General features: G+C 48.5%; 1 protein-coding gene across 3 annotated transcripts in view; it reads left to right on the top strand.

Annotated features, from left to right (window-relative positions):
- Positions 1-4,856: 4,856 nt before the first annotated feature.
- SFMBT2 (Scm like with four mbt domains 2) overlaps positions 4,857-22,296 on the top strand; it is a 180,207-nt gene continuing 162,767 nt past the window's right edge. Inside the window, exon 1 of one of the 3 annotated variants that reach the window (XM_069547183.1) lies at positions 4,857-5,099. The gene's annotated coding sequence lies outside the window, so the exon portion shown is untranslated. Of the gene's footprint in view, positions 5,100-5,268; positions 5,552-7,016; positions 7,091-22,296 lie in introns of those variants that run through there. The other 2 variants (XM_069547182.1, XM_069547184.1) reach the window with 2 other exon arrangements.

Here is a 22,296-nt window from a genome sequence, read left to right as displayed (position 1 = left end):
GGCAATAAATACCTTCAGTTATAGAGAATGCAAATAATTCCAGACAACTCCAGCTCTGCCAGAAAAAATGACACATGGAAATGTTCTAGTGACCGTGGATCAGAGTCTAGTTTTGTATGGAAAAGAATACGTTTACAACATATTTAAAAGCCACTTATGAGACATTACACATAATAGAGACTAGAATGTACTGGTATGTACTAGAGACAGTACATACCATCACGTATGTAAACACTCCAGAAGAGGGACTGGTGTAAAATAGATGCTAAATAAGTCCTCCCTCGGCTTTCTCCTCCTTTAATGGAGCAGAAGAGGGGAAGGTCAGGTGCTGCTCTGCAGCTCTGGGTGAGATCTCTGTTATTTCACCTCCTTGGACTGTGACTTCCCCACTTCTGAAAGGACTAGGAGCCAGGCTGCAAGATCTAGAATATTCTGCCTCATATAAAAGAAGACTTTCAAGCGGAGAACATAATACTAGGCAGCCCGTACAGGTAGCCTCAGAAGTTGGATGTGACTTTCATCATGGTGTTTGTCTTCCTCAGTGAGAAAGAAGCCATCAGTCAAAATGGGCACTTTCACAGCGAAACCATCTTTGTTCTTTAAATCAATGTCCTAGGGGAGTTTAGACATCACTAATTTTTTTTTTTAATACACCCTCTGTGTTCACTGTTATTTTTTCTCTTGTCAAGGAAGCCTGACATGTCTTCAAATTATACAGGAAGCAACAGTGGGGTTCTGGAATTTTTAGAAATGGATGAGTAAGTGTTCTGATAGGTGATACCTTTGTGGAGATATCCTCTGATAGGTGCTATCTTTGTGGAATATCCTATTCATCACTATGCTCACTTCCCCACGTAAACAATGAACTCCATCACCCAGACTTTTCCCAGTGATTCTCAGCCCAGACACTTCTGTTGGGGGTGGGGAGGGGGGGTAGGGGAGTGGGGAGGGAAGGGGGAGGTGGGGAAACCCATACAGTAATTATAAAGACAAAATAATGATCTAAACAAGGCAGAAATATGACTCAAACAACACTTTACTGCTGGCTAGGAGGGCAAAAAAGGCCCTTCCCCTGCAGATCTGTTCATTACTTATTTCCTCTTTGTGACCTCAGAATTTACACCTTGGCTATTTCTAGTCTGCAGAGATGGTGTTAGGATATTACAGAAGGCAAACTGTGGCTTTGGGTGGGGTAGATGGATAAGCACTTTTTAAGAGTCTGAAAGGACCTTATAGAACGTCTAGTCCAATCCTCTCCCTTTCTTTACCCTAGAGAAAAGACGGCTCAGAGAGGTAATTTAAACTTACACAGGTCACAGAGAAAATTAGTGATGAAGCACTGATAAGGTCATTTGATTTGCATCCCAGGAGCTAGTTGCTGGAACAGGGATAGAGGTAAAGGGTGAAAAATAAGGGAGGAAGTGTCTTCAGATTTCATACTCAGTGACCTTAAGAGAGTGATGGAAAAACACAGTCTCACCCCAGCTAAGAGACGTGTTTAGATCTCGAGCCTCTGGTAAAAAGAAGATTGCATACATTCTTCAAATATTTGCTTATTTTATTTTTTAATCTTTTTTAAATTTTTTAACTGAAGGATAATTGTTTTTGTTGTTTTCTATCAAACCTCAACATGAATCACAAATATTTGTTTGAGAGGCTTTTGGGGGACACTTTTCCACCCTTCTACTTTTATGTTAAGCTAATTTGTCTAATATCTCAGAGATTCTCTTTGTTAAGGAAGCAAAATGATTCATTTTCTTTAGGGCATTTCCTTATACAATGATGTCAATATGGAGTAATTATGAGCCAATTGACCAATATTTTTCTTGGTGTGAAGATTAGTGCAACAAGGTTTAAGTAATCATATGCCTTTAGAATAAATAAGATAAATAATATGCATATAATTTTTGACTCATCTGCAATATTTTTTGTTAAGTCATACTTAGAAATGCCCATAATATGAAACTTTTCAACTGTTGTTTTTAATCCTATTTTCCAATTAGCAAATATAATTTTAATATTTTATATATTGTAGCCTCATTTGTAGGAAAGAATTCCAAAGTCCCTTAGAAGGCATAACTTAGACGTTTAAGTGCATTTTGAATGTGATATAATTCATGGTTTAACCATTGTTTAGACATGAAATAAGTTATAGTCAGTTGGTGTGAGCAAAAACTTATTTTTGCCAAGATTTTTAGAAAATGTTAACAATTTATAGAGACCTCATGGTGTTTATCATGAGATTTACTTGGTTGAATTTCCTGACTTGGAATGTATTAATATTATGTCTTCTTTACTTTGAAACAGTCCCAGGCTTTATCTTTGGCTAACTCTGCTGGTCCCACATCCACTTCATCTTTAACAGATTTAGGGTGGATTCTACCCCTGGATACTCACATCCCTAAAGTATCTGCTTCTGAAATAAAAATGAAGGTGGGAAGGTACTGGAATGGGATGAAGGGACCCTTTAATAACAGCAGGTAATCTTGGAACCAATTTCTTTTGTCTCATAGGTGTCCTTGGATAGAGGAGAATGGAGGCAGGATATAGAATAAAAAGCCAAGGAACGGTCAAGAAGTTACGTGGGAAAAGCAATATGAAAGCCAAAGTTGGAGAAATTTTACCCTGGACAACGTCGAGAAGATTCTTGGAGGTAACAATGTGACGACCATTGTGTATTGTGGCTTTATGATTTCATGTCTTAATCGCGGTGAGTACAAAAATTCAAACTCCTCCACACTGCTCTCCAGACCCACTGACAAAGTTATGCAAGCCTGTGAGTTCCAAAAATATAAAAAGGCTCCATTACTTTGGAGGAACTGTAGGATAAAGTAGAGACAGTTCATCGAGTTGGGGATTAAGTGTTTTGTTTTTTTTTTTTTTGCAATCGGTTTTTATTTTGATGAAATAACGTTCCGTGCATAATAATGACTTGAAACTGGTAAACAAACCCAGAGCCGGCGCAATGGATGCTGCAGCTCACGTCGCCTCTGCTTTTGGGAGACGAAAAGTGCATCCCCTTTGTAAACTGGAGTCGCCCGGAAGTGCTGGGGGGCCAGGCGAGAGCAGCGATCCTCCGCCCCCTCCCCGGCCCGGGCCCCACAGCTAGGTTTGAGATCCTCGAGGAAGGAGCGCTGCCGCGGGCGCCCATCAGGGCTGCGGTCACCGGAGGGCGCAGCACGGGGCGGGGGGAGCCGGACGGGCTGGAGGAGGGGAGCCGGCCTCAGACCTCTCTGCGGCGGATGTTCTGCGCATCCGTGGCGCGGGAGCAGGTGATCCCGGCGAGGGGAATGGTGGGTCTCCCCTCGCTGTAAGTCCACTTGGGACAGGACCTTCCCCCCACCCTGCCCCTTCTGGGCCAAACTGTGTGCTGAAGGCTCAAGCAGTCGAGAGACCCCGGGGTAAAGCCGAGGCCGTCTGGAGTCCTCCTTCAGGGTTCCTCGGAACCGCTGTGCATCCACGGTCTCACTTAGGAGACATCTCAGGGCACCGAGGGAGGCGGTTTTGGGGCTGCAGGCGGCCGGGTGTGGTTGGAGATGCTCCGCCTTCGGTGACCTTCAGGTGAAAGAGGTCGAATGTCCCAAAGAGGTGGGGACCGGGAAGCTGGTCTGGGAAGGAGACTCTGGATGGAGTATGACCTGTGAGTCGCTTGCCCTTCCTTTGTTGAGCCTCAGGGGCACTCAGAAAGCGTGACAAGACGAAGGCTCCCTCCAAGAGCTATCGTAGAGCGTTCACCAAGACGTGAGGAGACGCCGCTTGCCCAGGCTGCAAACGCGAGGGCTCTCACCGCCGCGGAAGTCCCCCAGGATCTCTGAGCTCCACCCACCATTTCGGTGCATGGGCACTCGCGACCGCAGGGCTTGGCCGGAGGAGTTTCCGGGCACATCCCTCCAGTGGCTCTTCTACACCAGCTCGGGTCCCGCCGTCGGGGAGAGGACCCAGCGGGCAAGACCCCTGCCGGTCCCGCGCGCGCTCAAACTCTTGACTTCCTCTCTGCATCCCTGGTCCCTGCCCTGTCCCTCGCCCTTGGGAGCATCCACTTATCCTTAGGGGACCCTACGGGCCTGAGCACAGGGGTCCTCGAGATTAGCCGGGGTGACCGGGCGTGGGAGGGCGGGCGGAGCTGGGAACGCGTAGCAGTGTCCGGGGTGAGAGAGCCTCCCGACCCCTGGGCCAGGGGAGAGACTCGGAGAGAAGGTCCGTAGGAAGGAGATGGACACAGAACTGGAAGACTCGAGGGGGCGGGGGCGGGGAGATTTACCCCTTGTGGTAAGAGAGCAAAAACTCTGCCCAAAGTGCTGGCTCTCCATTTCCCGTGGAAATAAATTCTAGCCTCCAGCAAGATCTCCTCGCTCCTCAGTACAGCAAAGCCCACCTTCGGAAGTTCTCGGTCTGACCCACTCGGGCGTCACCAGCACTTCCTCACTGGGACATTCCTTTCGGTCTCTGTCCTGCCACCGCTCCGGCCAGGGAGATCCTCTTTGTCGTCCCCCCACCCCCAACGCCCCAGGCAAAGTGCACGCCGACCCGCACACGCCGCACGGAAACCCTGCCCCGCGCAGGTGCTGTGTCTCTAGTTCACTCCCTCGGTCGCCGAGGGCCACGCTTTCCTCGGGCAGGATCCTTTTCCCGCCCTCCAAGAGCCAGCCTAGGTCAGGTGCCCTTCGCTGTCCCCCAGACCTGGACATCCGGAGACGCCGTGGAGACCCTCGTTACCTGCGTCCTGCCGATCTCAGCGGCAAGGCTAGTCCAAACAGCCCTGATTGAATTTCCGACTCCTCTGGGCACGTTTCCCAGGAAAAACCTTTCTCCGGCCCCCTCCCGCCACCCCTAAAGAAAATATTTGAATCTCCATAGAAAAGGCACAGTTTAAGAGCGGGGTGGGGCACAGTGGGCGGGTCCCGGGTCTCGGAGCGGATTGAATTTCTTTCCGCTGGCTACCAGCATTCCGCGGATAAAGCGCAAGTTTGTGCATTTAGTCCACGGAGGGCTTGTAAACCGACAGAACCGAAAGTGTCCCGTGAGTTGCGGAGTTTGTCTAGATTTCCCTGCAGATGGATTTGCGAAAGCGCCTGTGATGGGAACTTTCTGCAGATCGGGTATGGAGGGAGCTAAAGGGAAAAAGCGAGGGGAGTCGGACGGGGAGGGGGCAGTGGGAACGTGGGGTGTTTGTATGTGAGTGTGTGTGTGTGTGGGGGGGTGGCGATGAGCCCAGGCGCGGGGGCGTCCCAGCGGGGGTAGGGGAAGGGGTGCAACGTCCCTCCGGCTAATTGGCTTAAGACGTGCCGCAAGCACTTGGAAAAGGTCGTTGAAGGAGTTCGCTGCGCACACACACAAAATAATAATCTTAAAAAAGAGTGCCGGGCATGCGCACAGAGAGGATGCCATATTGGAATGAGGCTGTAGTGGGAGTCCGAGCCGCGGAGCGGGCGCGCAAGGGAGGCGGCGGGCGGGGAGCGAGCGAGGCGCAGCGAGCGGGTGAGGCCGGCGTCCCCCGCCTCGGCGGCGCCCCTGCCTCTGTCCACGCCGCGGGGAGGACGAACTTCACCAGGTAGGACCCCGCGCCGGCCGCTGTCCCCGCGCCCAGCCCGCCCCGCGAGGGGACCTCCGGCCCGCAGGTTGAGTGCGCCGGTCAGCTTCTCTTTTTCCAGCTCCGAGAAAAAGGGAAGCTGGATTGGGCTCGGGGTGGGGGTGGGGGGTGCGAAGGAGGGGGTGCAGTGGGAGAGAATCGAAAGGGCAGGACTGGAGGAGAAGGCGACAGCTCTGGAGCAGATCCCCAAACTCCGCGCTGTGCTCCGGGTTGTCATTTTTGCTCCCCCTCGTCCCCTTCCTCCAGGTCCCTCGGCTTCGCAAAGCCCGGCCTCACGGGAGTCTGCCCGTAGTTGGAAAGCGTACTCCTCTCCGGGTGCACAGTGTCCCCTCCCGCCGCCCACCTTCCTCATTTGTGCGCTCATTTTGGCGACGCAGCAGCCCTGGCTACCCCGCGTTGGGGTCTCTTTCTTCCTTTTTTTTTTTAGATGGTGTGTGTGTGTTCGGGGTGGCGGGGTGGTAGTGGTTGGGGGAGATGGTGGGGCGAGGACTGGAGACCAGCCATCAAAGGGATTAAAAATCGTGGACATATTTGGAATCGCCGCCCCCCTTAGAAACATTTGCCTGTGTAGCTGAAATGAATTTGTCAGTAGTAGTTTCGGAGCGTGCTCCGGCATGGATGATCTTTTTGTTCTTTTTTTCTTTCTTTTTTCTTCAGCGTTAAAGTCACATCCTGTCCCTTGGGGCTTTCCTGTTGTCTACTCTCATATAACCTCCTTTCACAATTACTAATCTGATCTGGCTTTGGAGTTTATTATTTTTTAAAAATGTGTGTATTAGCAAAATCCGCAAAAAAAAAACCCACCAAAAAACTGCTGTAGGAACTGTTAGATATATTTGTGGATTTTTGATCCGGAGAAGCAGGACACGATTAGCTGGAGAAAGGGAGCCTAGCCGAGGGAAGTGGTTGATTTGCGGTGGCCAGACGCGCGCCCAGAGCCGCTCCGTTCTGGTGTTTTCTTGGAAGCCGCGGCGGAGGAGTATTTAGAAGCCTTGCCAGTTTCAATATGGCGGGCTAAGGTGGCTTTTAAAAACTGAAAATAAAGATTTTGAGGTGGGAAAAAACCCAACCGGAGTTGCCATCTGTTAGTTCAAGCTCTCTTTGGCTACTCTAGTAGCTGCTTGAGCGAATTAAAGGGGAAAAAAGAGAAGGAATGAGCTGCCCTAGTTTTTTCCGTGGTTAGAATCTGCGTGTGTCCATTCCATTGCTAAAGGGGGAAGGGGTACAACTGGCCCGGACCGGGGCATCGGAGCAAGACTGCTCTGCGTGCCTTTGAATCAGTGGGCATACCTGTGTTTGCAGTTGGGTGGGAGTGTCCAAGAGATCCGCCCCAGATTCGTGTGTGCGTCTCCGAACCAGACCCTGCCCTGATTTGACGTGACAAACTGCTGACACGTGGTGCAAAATGCGTGAGGGCAGAGGGAGTGATTTATTTCAGCTTTCTAGGAGACCAGTTCTCTTTCTGTCTCTGTACGCAGGATCCTGTGTGGGTAAAGCCGGGTAGGTGCAGCGGTGTGCCGCTTACTTAAAGGACTCAGTATCCAGGGTTTGGGGGCAATCAGGCTGCAGACGCCAGTGTGTGTGTGTGTGTGTGTGTGTGTTGTGTGTGTGTGTGTGTGTGTGTGCAGGGGGCGCGCCGTACTTAGTGGAGGACACCGTGTAGTTTGCGCCGCGGTGGGGTAGAAAGTGGGAGTGGGGGGCGGCGGCGTCCGGGGCGTGGTGGGTGGGGTGGAGTTGGGGTGTGTGAAAGTACATTGGCGGAAGGGCGGGGGCGCACGGCCCTGGCTGCAGAGCGTGGGGTGGAGCGGCGGAGTTGGTTTTGGAGTTGCGCTCTAGGGAAGGTGGGGGATGGGGAGAGCGTTCGCGGAAGAAAGTGCCCCTCGTCCTTGTTGGATCGGCGAGCCTTCCAGGCGATCGAGCGGGGGTGTTGCCTTGGGGTTGAAGAGGGCGGCGAGGTGCTGGGGAGAGGCCGACTTCTGGGTCCTCAGAGGGCCTGAGAGTTTGAGGGCAGAGTCGGAGCTTGTAAGTGGAGCCCGAGGGTAAGCGAGCGAACGGAGTTTCCTTAGCTGGAAGGGGTCCCCGACAGGGGTCGCCAGTGGCCAGGATGCAGCCGCGGAGCGATGGTCGCGCAGCGCAGCCTGCAGGGTGGACCAGGGGGATGGGGGCCACACGGCAGCCGCGCGCCATCCCCGGGGCCAGGTTGGGGCAGGTTCGGGGGACTTTACCTGGGCCGGAGAACCTGATGGCGCGTCTGCCTAGTGCGCCAGGAAGATTTTAAGTCTCAGGATTAAAAAGCGCTGGCCAGGTCTGCAGTTACCACAGTGACGTGGGCTCTGGGCATTCGCAGGGACTTCGAGGAAGGATCGAGGGGGTCGACTGTCCTACTTGGACGGTCGCCGCGCCTTCGGACAGTCTGCCCCCTGCGGCGTCCCCAGGGTAGGGCTTGGGAGCAAGCATTCCCCAAATTGGGGACCCCGCGGCAGATTTCTCCTCCTACTGGGCAATGAAGCTGACCCTCAGGCCCAGAGGCGTTTTGCATCCGCGACCCCCAAGCTGGCGCGTCCCCGGCGCTCCGGTCCCGGGCGTCCCCTCGGCGACTGCTTCCTCGTGGGCTTCGTTCAAGGGGAAACCAGCCTAAAATGGCTCAGTGCTTGTAAACTGCAGTTTCAGCCGGGAACCCCTCCCCTCGTCCTCCTGACGTCGCTGCTGACAAGCGCACAATCCACTCCAACGCCCTGAAACCTGCGATTTTGCACGGAGCTGTGCGGTGGAAGTCAACATACAACCGATTACAAAGAACATTCCCCAGGATTCTCGCGGGGTCCAAGTTTCCCTTCTCGTGGGGAGGAGCGGGCGGAGGGCGGAATGGAGACGAAGTAGGAGCACCGCCGACCCCCCTCCTGGAACCTAGACTGGAGACTGTTGCGCGTGAAAAACCCGGGAGGTGCACGGGAGCAGCGGAGGGCGATCTTGCGGCGCGATGACCACTCACTGGGGCGCTCATCCTTGACTGCGTCCGTGGTGTCCGGACGCCTGGAGCCTGGGAAGCCGTTTCCAAACTTCTGGAGACCGGCTTGCAGTTTCGCTTTCGGAATTTTCGGGATCTTCGTGTTGACAGAGTTGGGTGGGATTCCGGGAAGGGCAGGGCGCCCGGGGCTGGCCGTGCGAGTCCTCGTTCCTTTCGGCGCAGGAGTGAGGTTGCTAACCCACCCTGGTGTCCCCTGTGTTGCCTCCCTGGACCCCGAGCTCCGGCTCCTCCAGGGTCCGGGACTTCAGGCCCTGCGCTCGCCCCTTGGCTCCACGTTTTGTCCGCTCTAGCGGTGCATTCGCGGCGGATCCGAGCCCACGGGTGGGAAACTGTCTCGGATGCCCGCAGACCGTGTCCGAATCCAGACCCATCGGCGCGGCCTGCTACCTTCCCTCATCCCTCCACGCTCGCACCCTTGCCGAGGGACCCGGGGGACCGATTGGTGTGTCTGCACCAAGCAAATGGACCCGGGTTTCACCAGATGAGAGAAAAAGGGAAAACCGGCACAAATTCGGCCCCATTTCCTGGGGAGGCGGTTGGGGGTGGGGAGGGAGCGGGTGAAGGAGGGGAGGGGCGAGGCCTCAGTAGGCGCGAGAAATTGCTGGCGAGGCGCTCCTTGGAGGTAGGAGGTTTGCTACTCGTTCCCTGCAAAGCGTTGCATTTGCACACACTCTGCTTCCTCCCTTCGATGGACAAGTGCTGTTTCAGATGTCTGTCGTAGCTCATTGCTGAGACCCAGCCGCTGCCTGGAAGGTGGGGGGCATGGACAATACACCCATAGGCACCAGAAACCCTCCAGTCCCCTGCTCAAGCGCAGGAGACAGTCCCCTGGCCAGTGGAAACCGCAGCCCACTGGCAGGGCTGTTCAGCAACCCTTACTCTAGACAACTGCGCCAGTCAGTCTGTTTTGATGTGTGGTGTTCTAGAAGTGCTGGCAGAGACCTGCAGGGGTGACAAGAGTATTTCCCCTTTCCCATTGGATTACCCACAGCCTAAACCTCAAACAGGCCATACTGACGGTACCCTGAATTTCTCTAATGATGGGAGTAATTGATCAGAGAGGGCATTTCCTCTTAATGTTTTCTTGCAGAGATTATGGACTGATTATGAAGTTATGTCAGCAAGGCTGACCACTCATCAGATTCCATTTTATGTTCTCTGACTGAGGTGGCAGTTTCCACCTTTCTCCCAGAGGACTTGCCAAATCGGAGCAGAAATGCTGGGTGATGGAAACATTGCTCAGAGCAGTAAGAGAATGCAGCCTTCCTGGAATTGATACAGGGTGCTTTGGGGATACAAGAAGCGCAGGCAGTGAAAATGAAGAGAACTTAAAAGTTAAAAGAGGGTTTTTTTTTTTTTTAAGTGATTTGAACAAAAATAGTCAATGTGGAATTTGAATCATCTCCAGTTCTAGTATTAGATGCCATTTCTCTTTTAGTATTTCACTTTCTGGGGACGTTTTGGAGTTCCTGTAACAGTGTGGAGGCCATAAAGAAGAGCTTGGTAGACTCCCCTGGTGATCCAGTGGTTCAGCCTCTGTGCTTCCAAATGCTGGGGGCATGGGTTCAATCCCTGATTGGTGAACTAAGATCCCACACACCATGGGGCACAGCCAAAAAGAAAATAAAAAATAATAAAGAGCTTGTAAAAAGTTCTTGCCCCCCAAAGAAATTAGGATCCACAGTTTAAGACATATTTAGTATTATTTTCTGACTGTTCTTAAATTGACATTTCCCTGGGGAAGCAAAACTAGTTAGGGAAATTACCTCTGTGATGGTAAACCAATCTGTGCTTTTGCAGTGGTGACTTGTGACCTGACAGCTCTGTTTTGTGAGGAGGATTCCTGACAGAGGAGGCCAGGACAGAATCCAGAGGAGACCTGGTTTCAGCGACGCTTCTGTCTCACTGTGTGACCGTGGACCAGTTACTGGTCGTCATCTTTCTGAGAATCAGCTTCCATATCTAAGATTAAGTACTTTAAAGTAGAAACTCACTCAAACATCTCCATGGTTCTATTTGGGGAAAAAAATGTGTGGTTCAGCACATCTGTGCAGACCTGCCCAGGTGATTCATCTTTAAGACTCTGGTCTGGGAGGTAGAGTGGACATGTGACTGGCCATCATCACAGAGGATGTCTGTGAATGCAAATCCCTGTCCAGAAGTAACGGTATTGTTGTTAAGTGATACAAGTGCACATGGGGTCATGATTTCACTTAGGGTCTGGAAAAGGAGAGATGTAGAGAAAAACTGAGGCATACCACTGTAGTTTTCCCATATAATCCAGTAATGGCAGGCCCCGGGCCAGGTCAGCCTGCCTTTGAATACAGGCCATAGAGAAAACTTTGATTTGAGTTTGCTCTAATAATTCCTAGACTATAAGGGACCATTCCAAATAGCCCCCTGTACCCCAGCCTCCCACACAAGGTGACTGCTTAGACTTTATCTGATGATATTCATGATATGTGTGTGTTTGTATGTGGCAAGGGGAAGGGGGGACAACTGCAGCCTCCACATAACTCAGCCAGTGAAGGAATCGGAAACCTGACCCTCTGTTTTCCACACCTACCCTTCAGGTTGGGCCACTAGGCAGGTCCTTCCTCTCTTTGTAAGACTGAGAATGTCCTGGGATAGTTCACAGGAAACGTGATCTTGTTGGCTAAGCCAAGCGTTCTCTGTTTGGAGGTCAGTGTAAACAAGATGTTTATAGACAGGACTGTGTATGGTAAGAGGAGATACTCAATTTGGAGCTTGCAGTCCAACAGGGAATGAACTGTGCCGTGCTTAGTCACTCAGTTGTGTCCGACTCTTTGCGACCCCATGGACTGTAGCCCGCCAAGCTCCCTTGTCCATAGGGATTCTCCAGTTGCATGCCCTCCTCCAGGGGATCTTCCCGACCCAGGGATTGAGCATAGGTCTCTCACATTGCAGGCAGATTCTTTACTGTCTGGACCACCAGGGAAGCATTACCAAATACAGTTCTTAAGGTTTGGTTTTTGTATGATCAGCCCAGTGGTGTTCTGATCGAAAGGTACCACCCTTTACTCCCTAGCTCGTTAGCCTGTAGAGAATTTTAGTTATAATTTTGGCTGTGCTGCGTGGCATTCAGGATGTTAGTGCCCCTCCCAGCACTTGAACCCACCCCCTGCAGTGGAAGCTCAGAGTCTGAACCACTGGATCATCAGGGAAGTCCCTCGTAGAGAATTTTAAAACATGCTAATACTTTGCTGTACATCAGAAGTTAGGGTCATTCCTGTTACCTATGATACTCACTATTCAAAAGTTTTACTCTCTCGTCCTGTAGGTTTCTATTCTTGTGATAAGATGGATGTCTTAGACATTGATTTAAAGAAAGAATCCATTGTGCTTTCAGGTTCAATTTTTTAAATTAAAAAAAAAAAAACAGTGACGCATTTTGGTTGATGCCTTATATTCAGTGAATTCTAGTGTTGGGCAAATCGGAGAAGGCAATGGGACCCCACTGGAGTACTCTTGCCTGGAAAATCCCATGGACGGAGCCTGGTGGGCTGCAGTCCATGGGGTCGCTAAGAGTCAGGCATGGACACGAATGAGTGACTTCACTTTCCCTTTTCATTTTCATGCATTGGAGAAGGAAATGGCAACCCGCTCTAGTGATCTTGCTTGGAGAATCCCAGGGATGGGGGAGCCTGGTGGGCTGTCATCTATGGGGTTGCACAGAGTTGGACACGACTGAAGCGACTTAGCAGCAGCAGCAGCATGAGTGTTTGAAATGCCAAGTACAAGTTCCTACAAAGCCTCGTGTGAAAGGTCATTTAAACAGATGCTTATTTACTTGGCTGTGCTAATTCTTAGTTGCGGCTTGCAGGCTCTAGTGCCCTGACCAGGGATTGAACCTGGACTCGATGCATTGAGAGCAAGGAGTCTCAGCCAGTGGACCACCAGGGAAGTCCCTGCCATCATTTTAATAAAGGCTGATGGTTCTGGAGCATCCCGTTTTTCTCTCCTCCCCTCTCCTTTGTCCCTAATAGCCCATAGTGCTGTTACTAAGAAACAGCCAACTCTGGGATGAAACCTACCCCTCTGGTTTTCTGTGTTCTTTGATGTTCTGCTTGGAGGCAGGAGAAAGGCTCTAAGTGGAGTAAGAGAGTGTTTGGAGCCTTGAGTCTTGGTCCTTACCATTTATTATCTTTACAACTTTAGCTTAAATATGCTTTCTTTTTCCCAGCCAGCTGCAGAACTCAGATGCCTTTTTCCCCCTTTCCTCCCTGTACTGTGAACTAGCGCGGCTCAGGGCAGTGTAGCAGATTGTCCACTCTGAGTAGCCAGCTGGGCACTTGGGACTAACCCCATCTCTTGAAAGCTTTTGAATGAAGGCTTTTGGGATCCAGCGTAGACCATGGTGACTACTTCCTGTTTTGAGTCTCTGTTCCGTTTGAGAGGATTGTATATTGTTCTTTCCTACCACATCCATTCTCAACTAGGAAGGTTCAGGAAAATCCAGATCTTCTGAAATGTTTGAGCGGGTTGAGAGAGAGACTTTTGGAGACCTCTAGAATAGTCCCTGTGTTTTACAGTTCGTGAAAACTGTTGCTTGTTGTGGTTTAAAAGGCCCAGAGTACCTTCTGCTAAGTGATGGTTACACTGCAGGGTTAAACCAGCTCTTCACAGGATTGGTTACATTTCCCAAGTTCCTTATAACTAAAGTAAATTAGGGTGTTTTTATTGACTTGGCAGTTGCATGGGGCCCAACTTACTACTGTCTTATTTATTCTCTTATTCCTCTAGAGCTTCCCTGGTGACTGAGATGGTAAAGAATCTGCATGCAGTGAAGGAGACCTGGGTTTGATCCCTAGGACGGGAAGACTTGTTTCTAGTAAATTTCCTTTCTGCATTTAGATCATACCTCTCATGCCATTTGATATCTGTGGCTTAAAGTCAAAACCTGAAATGCTCTTCAAGTGGATCCCCAGAGCTCAGCCTGGGGTCACATCCTTCAGGGATGGGCTTGCAGAGTCCAAATCAGTTGAAGTATCTGTGCGTCTGTCCTCCTTGAAGTCATCCATTCAGAAAACCCCCTCAGAAAATTAGGTACTGATGATTAGACGCTTACAGTGGGCCTTCCAGGTGGTGCTAGTGATAAAGAATCCTCTTGCCAATGCAGGAGACTTAAGAGGTGTGGCTGCAATCCCTGGGTCGGGAAGATCCCCTGGAAGAGGGCATGGCAACCTTGCCTGGAGGATCCCATGGACAGAGGAGCCTGGTGGGCTGTGGTCCATGGGGTCACAAAGAGTCAGGCACGACTGAAGTGACTGCACGCACGCGTGCTCACTGAAGGGGACCCTGTCGGGTGTACTTCCTGAGTTCTGATGACTGTACGTACAACGCACAGGCTCATTTCCCTAACTGACCCCTGTGCACAGGTGTGTGATGTGGGATGCACGTCTCCTGTAGAATGTGAGGTTACTTAGCTTTGTTACGGGGGCTTCCCAGGTGGCTCAGCAATAAAGAATCCACCTGCCAATGCAGGAGACTTCAGAGACATGGGTTTGATTTCTGGGTTGGGAAGATCCCCTGGAGGAGGAGATGGGAGGCCTCTCCGCAGGGATTTCTTGCCTGGGAAAACTCCCTGGACAGAGGAGCCTGGTGGGCTGTGGTCCATGGGGTTGCGCCGAGACTGAGCAGGAGCGTGATAACTTTGCTGCAGCCTCAGGATGGTGCTCTAACTCCTCGCTCTTAATATTTGCAGATGGCAGGGAAATCCTGTGTTTGCAGTTTGTCCAAGTTACTACTACGGAATGTCTGTTAATTCTGAACGTCATGCTTTGATAAGGCCTTACAGCCAAGCTCTTCTGTGTCAAGTATTTCTTGTCCATTGTATGCTGACGTAAGGATGGTGTTCACCTTTGTGGCTTGGAAGTCGGTTTCTGGTGTGACAAGCCCTAGAGAGCTACCTTGATGCAAAGACCAATGGTTAAGTCGATATTATTGCATCTTTCAAGACCTAGTCTATCTTGATAGGAAATAAGTAGAGAATTGTACATAAATAATTCGAAGGGAAATAGTTAACAAATAAATGAACTTCCCGGATGGTGGCACAGCTAGTCTGTGATTTGATTGGGTTTTCCTTTCTCTCGAGCAAGTAATGTGGAGGGCTGTTACCTTTCTCATTTTCCCCACGCTCTCGCTCTTGAGTGGCTGATTTAGCTCTGTCTGGAGTAACACACTTGCTGTTTGATTGGGATGGGAGATTAAGAGGTGACAGTTAAGACTTTGAATCAGAAGACACAATTGGCTACGCTCTGCGCGACAGACTCTAGGTGAGAGTGACGTAAGAGGAAAACAAATATTGTATATTAACACATGTATGAGGAATCAGGAAAAACGGTACTGAGGAAGCTATTTGTAAGGCAAGAATAGAAGTGCAGATGTCGAGAATGGACCTGGAAGGTTGGGGCGGGCAGGGAGGGGGCGGGGGAAAGAAGAAGGTGGGATGAATTGAGAGAATAGCTTTGACATATATATGCTCCTGTGTGTAGAACAGCCAGCTAGTGGGAAGCTGCTGTATAACGCAGGGAGCTCCGTTTGGTGCTCTGGGATGACCTAGAGGGGTGGGATGGCGGGGGATGGGACAGAGGCTCCAGAAGCAGGGGGCATAGCTGATTCACTTTGTTGTGCAGCAGGAACTAACGCTACTTGTAACACAGCTATCCCCCAGCTTAAAAATTTCTTTAAAAAAAAAGACGACCCAGCTTGCTGTCGTGGGGATCATTGGCTGCCACTGGCCTTGTGATGTACTCTTTGACCCTCTCTTACCCTCTGCAGATCTAATTTCTTGGGACAGAGGTATGAATCGGGATGCGAGAAGTTAGCATGTCTTATGCTGGGGGAGCTGTTTGTGTCAGATTTCAATCTATTTAGAGTGAACTGGATGCATACTGGTTGCAAAGTGGCCAGGAGGTTGAGGTCCTAATCAAGGTGTAAACCAAGCTCTGGAGCACATGGCAGATGGCAACGTTTCATGAAATCTTCTGTCCCGAGGAATCAGGTCATCTCCCTGGATGACGGACTCGGAAGGCCTGCCTCTTCTTGGAGAAACAGTGTTGGCTGGTGAGCATGGGGGAGAGGGACTTGGTCATGCCTGGTTAGTAGAGTGATCCTGGTGACACGGTGGGTGTAAACAGAAGGGAGCCTTCCTTGATGAGTGCCTGGATACTTAACACCTCTTTTCATCCTTAGAGCCATTTATAAATGTGGTTCTTGCAGATAACCCCCAGGATCCCAGGCTGGTATTTGCATGTTGCTTCATAGGAAGGTGGATGCAGTGATTGTTTCAGAGATGAGGTTTGGGTCGCAACTCTGTGCCTCCCTCAAAATGCTCTGAGATTTTCCATTTTGATGGAAATGTTTGGGAAGGTCTTGGCTCGGATGAGGTGTCCTGTGCTCATTAGGAAGTTCCTGGAGTGTGAAATGAGGCCATTTTCTCTAATTTAGACATGCTAGATTTCCACGGGCAGCCAGAGCCTGTCTGGAATTTCATAAGCTGTCCGTTTAGGCCTTTGCCTTTACTTTTCAACCTGGAGAAGAGTCTTTCTTTGGAGTCACATAAAAAACAGCTGCCAACCATTTCCCTGTTTCAGAATGACTAGCTTGAAATGGTAAGCATGTTAATAGGTAGTAAAATTGCCCGTTTCTTAAACTACTTTAAGTGGATCCCTTTGAAAGGGCTAGATAATTGGGTAACTTTAAAAGAGATGCAACATTTCTTTTATTGCTATTATAGTAACGCTCACTGGAGTAAGGCCTTCAGAGTGGTATGTGTTTTAACTTTGCCTTTTGATGAATGCAGGTAAGAATGATTTTTAATGCTAAGTCGCTCAGTCATGTCCGACAACTTGGGACTTCATGGACTGTAACCCATCAGGCTCCTTTGTCCATGGGATTTCCCAGGCAAGAATACTGGAGTGGATGGCCATTTTCTTCTCATCGTCTTGACCCAGAGATTGAACCTGTGTCTCCTGCATTGGCAGGTGGATTCTTTATCCACAATGGAAAGCTTCATTAATGGGCTTCCCTGATCCCTCAGTGGTAAAGAATCCGCCTGCCCGTGCAGGAGACAAAGATTTGATCCTTGGGTTGGGAAGATCCTCAGGAGTGGGAAATGGCAACCCACTCTAGTATTTTTGCCTGGGAAATTCCATGGACAGAGGAAGAAGCCTGGCGGGCTATAGTCCACGGGATTGGAGAGAGTCAGACACAACTTAGCAACTGAACAGTGACAATAAACCGAGCTGAGATTTTTTTTGGCTGTTGGGGGGTAAGGGTGGAGAAACCAGAGACAGCATTTGACATTATTATTATTTTTTTAATAAATTTATGTAGTTAGTTATTTTTGACTGTGCTGGGTCCTCACTGCTGCGCGCAGGCTTTTTCTCTGCGAGGGGGCTACTGTTCAGCCGAGCTGCTCGGGCTTCTCTCGTTGCAGAGCACAGACTTCGGTGTTTGTGGCACACGGGATCAGTAGCTGTGGCTCTTGGGCTCTAGAGCACAGACTCAATAGTTGTGGCGTACCGACTTAGTCGCTCCGAAGCATGTGGTATCTTCTCGGATCAGGGATCAAACCTGTGTCTCCTGCATTGGCAGGTAGATGTTTTACCAGAGTCACTAGGGAAGCACCGCCCCCCCCCCCCCCGCCCATTTTGGGCCTTATTGATAGGCTTTCAGATAAAAACAGCGCCCACCCTGAATTCTAGAGGACCACCCAGTCATCTTCATTACAACCATGTTACTAAGGAGCACGGTCCTTTTCGGGTGTATTTATTGGGGTTGGCTGTGTATCGGGACCCTCAGATGGAGGGGTGGAAACCACGCAGCTGGTTTCTCTCTGAAGTAGTCATCTGTAGCTGACAGCAGAACCAGGAGGTCACAGCCTTTGGTGGAGAAGGCGGGCTCGGCAAACTTCTCACGGGCCAGAACGCAGTGACATGACCACATCCAACTTTTAGGATGGTCCAGAAATGTTTGTTTTGGGTAACCAGTTCCTCCTCCCTGCAAACAAAGCAGAAAGTGGAGATTTGGTGGGGGAGGGGGTCTCTGGTGCCCGGTCATTTCTCCCTGGGTGCAGGTTCTGGCACTTTCTGTCCACAGTAGAGCCGCTTGTGATGATCAGGTCGTGTGTCTGGGTTCCCAGCCCGGCATTACCATTGTCACCCCTCTATAAATCTGCCTTAATGGCCCCAAGTTCAGTGATTGCTGAGCTAAGTGGGGGATGTGTGAGTAGTAGTCACAGTTCCTATTTTGCTGACTCATAAATAAAGGAAAGTTGGTGCATGGAACCGTAGCCTTGTATGTGTAAGCATTTAATAGATGGTAAAGACAGGCTGTTAAAAACCCAATGGGGTAGGAATGGATTATTAACTTCTTCACATTTGGGGAGGACATTTTATGAATATAAGTTTTAGAAGACATAAAGTGGATCGATGGATCAGACTAAGTTGAAAAAGACCGCATGTTCCATACATGTATCAGAAGGTATCACTAAGGGGAGAATTAAGGGAAAATGTCTGCAAGGGTTTTGTGGGATAAGATATGCAGGGCTCTTAAAGATCCATTAAAAATACCAACAAAGTTAAAATGTGGGAAAGAGCTGAGATGTCATGGGAGAATTGCAAATTATGATGTCCATAGTAATGAAAATTAAAATGTGGGAAAGAGCTGAGATGTCATGGGAGAATTGCAAATTATGATGTCCATAGTAATGAAAAATTAAAAAATCAAAATAATGGCCAGCAGTGGGAGAGGGATAGCAAATAAATAATGTATTCATATTGTAATGAAAATCATACAACCATTTTAAGTCATGTTTTCAGAGAAGTTTAATGATGTGGGAGACATGCTTTCTAGGTGATATTAACTATAAATGAATTAAAGTTCTAAATTCTGTATGAAAAAAAAACCCACAGAGAAGTCTCTGGAGGAGACACTATAAGTACAAAAGACATTGTCCCTGAGTGTTAGAATTACACGTGATTTTAGTTCGTCCGTTTTTAATTTTATTTTGCAAGACTTGTGCAGAAAGTGGAAAGGTTATCTTCTATGGAAAGGAAAAAAGTAAACATTGTGAAAAAGGAAATGGTGACATGTCATTTACCAAAATAAATAAATCTTGCGGCTGCCTGAGTGGACAAAGACGTGTTACTTGTCCTTACAGAACAGTGTGGGTTTTTGGTGTAAATGTTGTTGCTCTTGACTTCTATTCAAAATGATGGGTCTGGTTCATTAAATTGAACTTATTTTACAGTCGCTGATTACCTTTTTACAGCATGTAGTTAGACGCAGACAGAGTTGAATCAGTAGGAATCTTAAAAACTTGAGCAGACTTTTTCCTCCTTTAATAAGGGCATAGAAGCTACTGATATTTGACTGATTTACTAGTAGTTAGGTTCATAGACTTTTCCTTGCAGAAAAACTGTGCCTGATTACATTTCTGAGGTGGAATGATTTTCTTTAATTTGTAGATGAATGAAAGAAGCTGTAATTTTAGTGGCATAACTTAGCTGCTAAGATTGCTTCTCTTTTGAAATTGTTTTGGTATAAAAACAGCACATTCACTGAAAACCTACTACTTTAAGAAGATTGCAGTGAAAGATTTTGAAATATTATGGAGAAACTGTTCAGTCTGCTTTTGAAGTTCTTTAGGTTTTAAGATTCCTATGCTCTTTAAACTAGTTTGCTATATGTTAAAACTACCAAGACAAGCAAGAATTGGTGCTGATTTAGGGCATATTCCAAACTCAAATATCATAAACTTCTGCTTACTTAGGCAGTGGTCTGGGTGTTCAGTATGGCAGCTGCTAATCACATAAGGCTTTAAAATAGATACGCATGCATGCTCAGTTGCTAAGTCACGTTCGACTCTTTGTGACCCCAAGCCTGCCAGGCTCCTCTGTCCATGAGATTCTCCAGGCAAGAATACTGGAGTGGGTTGCCATTTTCTTCTCCAGATTGAAATAGGTATAAAAAGAAATATTACTCAGCCATGAAAAAGAATGAAAAATTTGCCATTTGAGCAACATGGATGCACCTGGAAGGTATTATGCTTAGGGAAATATGTCAGACAGAGGAAGACAAATACTATATGTTATCACATATATAGAATCTAAAAAATGTAACAAAGGGATATAATGAAACAGAAGCAGACTCACAGACATAGAGAACAAACTAGTGGTTATCAGTGGGGAGAGGATGGGGGAGGGGCAAGTTAGGAGTAGGGGCTTAAGATATACAAACTCAGTTCAGTTCAGTCACTCAGTTGTGTCCGACTCTTTGCGACCCCATGAATCGCAGCACACTAGGCCTCCCTGTCCATCACCATCTCCCAGAGTTCACTCAAACTCAGTGTCCATCGAGTCGGTGATGCCATCCAGCCATCTCATCCTGGGTCATCCCCTTCTCCTCCTGCCCCCAGTCCCTCCCAGCATCAGAGTCTTTTCCAATGAGTCAACTCTTTGCATGAGGTGGCCAAAGTACTGGAGCTTCAGCTTTAGCATCATTCCAAAGAACACCCAGGGCTGATCTCCTTTAGAATGGACTGGTTGGATCTCCTTGCAGTCCAAGGGACTCTCAAGAATCTTCTCCAACACCACAGTTCAAAAGCATCAATTCTTTGGCACTCAACTTTCTTCACAGTCCAACTCTCACATCCATACATAACCACTGGGAAAACCATAGCCTTGACTAGACGCACCTTTGTTTGCAAAGTAATGTCTCTGCTTTTCAATATGCTATCTAGGTTGGTCATAACTTTCCTTCTAAGGAGTAAGCGTCTTTTAATTTGATGGCTGCAGTCACCATCTGCAGTGATTTTAGAGCCCCCCAAAATAAAGTCTGACACTGTTTCCACTGTTTCTCCATGTATTTCCCATGAAGTGATGGGACCAGATGCCATGATCTTTGTTTTCTGAATGTTGAGCTTTAAGCCAACTGTTTCACTCTCCTCTTTCACTTTCATCAAGAGGCTTTTGAGTTCCTCTTCACTTTCTGCCATAAGGGTGGTGTCATCTGCATATCTGAGGTTATTGATATTTCTCCCGGCAATCTTGATTCCAGCTTGTGCTTCTTCCAGCTCAGCATTTCTCATGATGTACTCTGCATAGAAGTTAAATAAGCAGGGTGACAATATACAGCCTTGACGTACTGCTTTTCCTACTTGCAACCAGTCTGTTGTTCTATGTTCAGTTCTAACTGTTGCTTCCTGGCCTGCATACAGATTTCTCAAGAGGCAGGTCAGGTGGTCTGGTATTCCCATCTCTCTCAGAATTTTCCACAGTTTATTGTGATCCACACAGTCAAAGGCTTTGGCATAGTCAATAAAGCAGAAATAGATGTTTTTCTGGAACTCTCTCCTTTTTTCCATGATCTAGCGGATGTTGACAATTTGATCTCTGGTTTCTCTGCCTTTTCTAAACCCAGCTTGAACATCTGGAAGTTCACGGTTCACGTGTTGCTGAAGCCTGGCTTGGAGAATTTTGAGCATTACTTTGCTAGCATGTGAGATGAGTGCAATTTTGCTGTAGTTTGAGCATTCTTTGGCATTGCCTTTCTTTGGGATTGGAATGAAAACTGACCTTTTCCAGTCCTGTGGCCACTGCTGAGTTTTCCAAATTTGCTGGCATATTGAGTGCAGCACTTTCACAGCATCATCTTTCAGGATTTGAAATAGCTCCACTGGAATTCCATCACCTCCACTAGCTTTGTTTGTAGTGATGCTTTCTAAGGCCCACTTGACTTCACATTCCAGAATGTCTGGCTCTAGGTGAGTGATCATACCATCGTGATTATCTTGGTCATGAAGATCTTTTTTGTACAGTTCTTCTGTGTATTCTTGCCACCTCTTCTTAATATCTTCTGCTTCTGTTAGGTCCATACCATTTCTGTCCTTTTTGGAGCCCAAAAGATACTAGGTATCTTCTCTTAATGCATCCTGCAGGAAGAGTTACCTAAGGGAAACCAAGATACAAAATACGAGGTAGTAATTTCTCAGTTTTTTCTTTATCAGGTGATGCCCTATCACGCAACATGTTCTTATTCTCTGTTTCCATTCAGTCTCTCCCTGTCTGTCCATCTATCTGGCATGCAGCCGCCCTAATGATTTTTCTGAAACAAAACTGATCGTTTTGCTTCTTAGAAGGAAGCCCTGCAGTGCCCACTTCTGCCTGCAGAGTGAAGTGCAAGGATCGGGTCTCTATTTTGGCAAACCAGCCCTGACTGGCTGACTCTTAGTAATGATAGCACTTGGGTATTTCACTGGCTGTTAAGTACACAAACCAGATTGTAGGATTCTGTGAGAATCGGCTGTAATTTTGCCTGTTTTCCCACCAATTCTAGCAGAATGCAAGTGTGGAGTCACCCTCTTATTACAGGGAAAGTGCAGTTGGTCAGAAAGCACGTTATTGGCATGCAGTGATGCTTTGTCTGGTTTTAGTAACAAATCATTTGTGAAACACCAGTTACCTTCCCTGTGTGTGGGGATGCTGAGGCCCGGGCAGGGGATGGGGGGGTGGGTGCAGTTCCTGCTTCATAGCTTCCAGCGAGAGAGGAGGGAGAACGTAGATCTCGGAATGTCTTACTAATGCCGCCAAGGTAGATTTGGGGGTTGAAATGGCAGTTTTGTTGATTGAATGACACTTCTGATGATTGCTGA

Source organism: Ovis canadensis, chromosome 13 (assembly GCF_042477335.2).
Source record: "Ovis canadensis isolate MfBH-ARS-UI-01 breed Bighorn chromosome 13, ARS-UI_OviCan_v2, whole genome shotgun sequence".
Classification (NCBI taxonomy): domain Eukaryota; kingdom Metazoa; phylum Chordata; class Mammalia; order Artiodactyla; family Bovidae; genus Ovis; species Ovis canadensis.
This window is presented reverse-complemented; position numbering and strand designations above follow the sequence as displayed.